Here is a 6,000-nt window from a genome sequence, read left to right as displayed (position 1 = left end):
CAACATTTAGTAGGTATTGTCACAACTTATCACTGGGCAATTAAGTGCATCCTATATGAGTCACTGGGAAAGGGCACTTGGAAACCTGTGGCTTGTTTCCTGCAGACTTTGCTTCATGCACCTTCATACCTTCACACCTTTTCCCTTTGCTGATTTTGCTTTATATCCATCCACTAGTAATAAATCATGGCCATGAATGTGACCAAATCCTGTGAGTTCTAGCAAATCATCAAACTTTGGGGGTGATCTTAGAGACCTCCAACACAGTTAGAAACCAATGACAGAATTAGACAACAAAAGAGATTTTAATTCAAAAACTTCAAGTACTAGAATTGCAGATATGGAAAATAAAATTGTTCCATGTAAAATGACTAAAGAAATAAATGATAAGAATCACACATTTGAGGAGGAAGCAAATAACCATCGAGGAAGAACAAGCAGATTTGAAAAGTAACCAAAGGAAATTTCTAAAAATGAAAAAGTTTAAAGAGATAATGGCTGAGAATTTTTCAGAATTAAGAAGATATATGATTCCACAGACTTGGGAAGCATAATATATACCAAACAAGATTAAAAACAAAACAAAATCAATAACTGGCCATATTTTAGTGAAACAGATCACAGAGCTTTAGATATTAAAAGTAGCCAGAGGAAAAAGGAAGATCACTTATATAGAAATAGATGGATATTAGAAATAATAATCAGATGGACAGACTCTGAAAAAAACAATCTTCATGAAAACAAGGCTGAATTAAAACATTTTCAAGTAAGCAAAAAGATAATTTTATTATCAATGGATTTTTGCTAAAGCAATTTTCCAAAAGCATACTTCAAAAAGAGAGGAGATCCTCTCAAAAGCATAATTTGAGGTACAAGGAATGTATAAAATAGCAAATGTTTCTGTGAATCTAAGTAAGTATTTCTGTATAAAATCCTAATAGTAGTCTTGGGGTTATAATAGGATAAAACTAAAATATACCACGATTGTCACAGAAGTTGTGCTAATGTGGTTAAAATACATTACAATCTTTCTTGTTTGGTTGAGAAGGCTGAGATACTTAAGTCTTTGTTAAATTAAATAACGGTAACATTTAAGACTAATCACTAAAAACAAACCAAAAAAACCAAGACTCTAAACCTTCCAAGCCATCAGAGGGAAAATTATAGAATAGAACAACAAACACAAAACTAAAAAGGAGGGGGAGGGAGGAACAAGAATAAAGGAGGGGCGCCTGGGTGGCTCAGTCGGTTAAGCATCCAACTTCATCTCAGTTCAGGCTCTCACAGTGGATTCAAGCCCCGCATCGGGCTCTGTGCTGACAGCTTGCTCCGAGTGTGGAGCCTACTTCGGATTCTGTGTCTCCTTCTCTCTCTGCCCCTCCCCCACTCATGCACTGTCTCACTCTCTCAAAAATAAATAAATGTAAACAAAAAAATTTAAAAAAAAGGAAGGACACAAGTGGATCAGATAGAAATGCAAACATATTATAGTAGAAACATATTTACTATAATCATAACAAATATTAATAGATTAAATTTGTCAGGCAAAAGAGACAAATTATCAATGACTGGATATAAAGTAAAATTCAGTATGTTATTTACAAAGGATATTCCTAAAAGGCCATAGAAAAGCTCAGTTAAAATTACACACACACACACACACACACACACAATCAGGGAACTATTAACCAAGAGAAACCTGAAAAGGACACATTTAGAAGAAATAAATACATATTTAGAAATTGAGGAGATCCCTATGAAATGGTAAACATCATAATTAACCAGGAAGATAAAAAAACTAATTATGCATGCACCTAGCAAAATAGCCTCAAAATATATAAGGCAAAAATGAACTTAACTTAGCAACTGAAAGTGGTATTTTAAACATATTTATATATTGTCATCCTGACTGGATAGCTTGTCCCTTATCTAAGGTTTTATTGTTTCAGAAAACATGTGATACATCGTAATTTTTCCATTTAACATAATAGAAAATAGGCTCCTGGTTAGGAGATATTTTTACACAGACATCTGGTTTTTCAAAAACAGATTAAATAGGAGACACCAACATACTGTTCAAGAATAATTTTTAAAGAGCAAAAGAAAGGTAATTTAGATCAACCCTCCTAAGGACAAACTTTAAAAAATTGGGAAAAAAATAATCATAAAAAAAGTTAACATTTAGTGGTAGGGAGCCTCAAAGATGACCCATGATGATTTCTGCCTTCTGGTAATCATACCCTCAAGAGTAATTTAAAAAGTATTTTGAATAAATGAAAATACAACATATCCAAATTTGTGGGATGCAGCAAAAGCAGTGCACAGAGAAAAATCTATAATATTGAATGCATATGTTAGAAAAGAAGAAGGTTCTACAATCAGTGATCCAAGTTTCTACTTTAGGAAACTAAAAAAATAAAAGCAAACTAAATCCAAAGTAAGAAGAAGAAAAGAAATAATAAGTAGAGCAGAAATAGATGAAATTGAAAACAGGAAATCAATAGAGAAAAATCAATGAAACCAAAAGCTGATTCTTTAAAAGATCAATAAAATCAACAAGCTTCTAGTCTGACAAAGCATAAAACAGAGAGGACACAAATATCAGAATTTAATATCAGAAATAATAATACTAATATCAGAAAAAAAAAAGAAAGGACCTAACTACAGATTCTGTGGACATTAAAAGGATACTAAAGGAATAGCATGAACAACTCTATGCTCACAAATTTGATAAACTAGATGAAATGGACCAATTTCTTGGAAAACACAATTTGCCAAAACTCACACAAGAAGAAATAAACAATCTGAGTAGGTTTGTATCTATTAAAGAAATTGAATCAATAATTCATGACCTTCCAGATGGGATCCCAGGACCAGAGGGGTTCACTGGTGAATTCTACCAATTATTTAAGAAAGAATTTTGTACAAGCTCTTTCAGAACACAGAAGCATAGGGAATACTTCCTAACTCATGCTATAGGGCCAGCATTACCTTTATACCAAAACCAAAGACAGGGGTGCCTAAATGGCTCAGTCGGTTGAGCATCGGACTCTTGATTTCAGTTCAGGTCATGATCTCATGGTTGTGGGATCTAGCCTGATGGACTCTGTGCTGGGCATGGAGCCTACTTGGGATTCTCTCTCCCTCTCCCTCTGCCCCTCCCCTGCTCATGCATGGTCTCTCTCTCGCTCAAAAAAAAAAAAAAAAACATTACAGGAAACCTACAGATCAATATCTCTCATGAATATAGATGCAAAAATCCTCAATAAAATATTAGCAAATGTATAAAAAGAATTATACACCACAACTCAATGAGATTTATCCCAAGTATGCAAGGCTGGTCCAACATTCAAAAATCAATTAATGTAATCAATCACATCAACAGGCTACAAAAGAAAATTCACATGATCATTATTAACAGATGCAAAAAAGCAATCTACAAAGTGTAACATCAATTCACGATTAAAAAAAAAACAACTAAGAATAAAGGGGAACTTCCTCAACTTAATAAAGAATATCTATAAAAAAAACCATATAGCTAACTAATATATCATAGTTAATGCTGAGAAACTTGAAGCTTTCCTACTAAGATCAGAAACAAGGCAAGAAGTCCCTTCACCACTCCTTTCAATAGCATACTGGAAGTGCTAGCTAATGCAAGACAAGGGAGCCTGGTTAGCTCAGTTAGATCAAGAGCATGTGACTCTTGATCTTGGGATTGTGAGCTGCAGCTCCACACTGGGTATAGAGATTACTTTAAAAACCAAACCAAACCAAACCAAAACAAAACAAAAAGAAGAAACAAAAGGTATGCAGATTGGGAGGGAATAAATAAACAGTCTTGTTTGCAGATGATATGATCATCTACGTAGAAGACCCAAAAGAACCAAAAACTCCTGGAACTAATAAACAATTATAGAAAGGTTGCAGGATACAAGGTTAATATACAAAAGTCCATCATTGTCCTATATAATAGCAATAGACAAGTGGAATTTGAAATTAAAAAAACACAATACCATTTACATTAGCACCCTCAAAAATTAAATAATTGGGAATAAATCTCATATATACAAGGTCTATATGAAAAAAACTACAAAACTCTGATGAACAAAATCAAGGAAGAATAAATGGAGAAATATTCCAATCATGGATAGGAAGACTCAATATTGTCAAAATGTCAGTTCTTCCCAACTTGATCTACTAACTGAATGCAATCCCAGTCAAATTCCCAGCAAGTTTTCTTATGGTTATTGACAAACCAATTCTAAGGTTTATATGGAAAGGAAAAAATAACAATAGTCAACACAATATTGAAGGAGACAAAGTTGGAGAATTGATACTATCCAACTTTAAGACCTACTATAAAGTGACAGCAATCAAGACAGCATGGTATTGGTGAGGGGATAAAGAAATTTTGTTAATTCTTCACAAAAATTAACACAAAGTGGATCACAAATCTAAATGTAATGTAAACTGCAAAACGGTAAAACTCTAGAAGATAACACAGCAAGAAACAGATGACCTTGGGTGTGGTGATGACTTTTCAGCACGATCCATTTAAGAAATAATTGACAAGCTGGAGTACATTAAGATTAAAAACTTCTGCTCTGTGAGAGACAATATCAAGAAAATGAGAAGACAACCGAATGAGAAAAAATATTTGCAAAGATATCTGATAAAGGACTGCTATCCAAAATACACAAAGAATTCTTAAAACTTAACCTTAAGAAAACAAACCACCCAATCTAAAAAATAAACCAAAGACATCTCACCAAAGATGGTATCAGTTGGCAAGTAAGCATATTAAAAGACACTCCACATCATGTGTCAGTGGGAAAATGCAAAATAAAAAAACAATGAGATACTATTATTAGAATGGCCAAAATCTGGAATCCTGACAACACCAAATGCTGGCGAGGTCGTGGGGCAACAGGAACCCTCATTCACTGCTGGAAGGAATGCAAAATGGTACAGCCACTTTGGAAGACAGTTTGGCAGTTTCTTACCAAACTAAACATAGTCTTTACATACAATCCATCAAACATGCTCCTTGGTATTTACACAAAAGAGTTGAAAACTTACGTCCACACAAAAACCTGCACACAGATTATAGCAGCTTTATTCGTAATTGTCAAAATTTGGAAGCAATAATCAAGATGACCTTCAGTAGTTGGATGGATGAACTGCAGTACATACACATAATGGAATATCATTAGGCACTGAAAAGATCTGGAGGAACCTTTTTTTTGTTTGTTTGTTTGTTTATTTTTGAGAGAGACCGAGTGCAAGTGGGGAAGGGGCAGAGAGAGGGAGACACAGAATCCAAAGTGGGCTCCAGGCTCCGAGCTGTCTGCACAGAGCTAATGCGGGGCTCAAACTCACGAACTGTGAGATCATGACCTGAGCCAAAGTTGGACGCCCAACCGACTGAGACACCCAGGTGCCCCTGGAGGAACCTTTTCTAAGTGAAAGAAATTAATGTGAAAAGGTTACCAACTGTACAACTCCCAACTACATGGTGTTCTGGAAAAGGCAAAACTATCGACACAATAAAATCAGTGGTTGCCAAGGGATTATGGGGTAGGGGTGGGATGAATAGGAGGAGCACAAAGAATTTTTAGGGCCATGAAAATTCTCTGTATTCTCATTATACACTTGTCCAAATGCACAGAATGTACACCAGCAAGAATGAACTGTAATGTAAGCTACGGACTTCAGACAACTATTATGGTGTACCAACGTAGGTTCATTAAATTTAAGAAATGTACCAATCTGGTGGGGGATGTTGATAATAGGGGAGATGGTGCATGTGTGGAGGCAAAGGCTATATGGGAAATCTCTGCACCTTCCCCTCAATTTTTCTGTGGACCTAAAACTGATCTAAAAAAGATCTTAAAAAGTCTATTGAGGGGCACCTGGGTGACTCAGTCCATTGAATGTCCAACTCTTGGTTTCAGCCCAGGTCATGATCTCACAGTTTGTGAGATAGAGCCCGAGTCA

The sequence above is a fragment of the Panthera uncia genome, assembly GCF_023721935.1.
Source record: "Panthera uncia isolate 11264 chromosome B2 unlocalized genomic scaffold, Puncia_PCG_1.0 HiC_scaffold_24, whole genome shotgun sequence".
NCBI classification, from domain to species: Eukaryota; Metazoa; Chordata; class Mammalia; order Carnivora; family Felidae; genus Panthera; species Panthera uncia.
Note: the sequence above shows the minus strand (reverse complement) of the source record.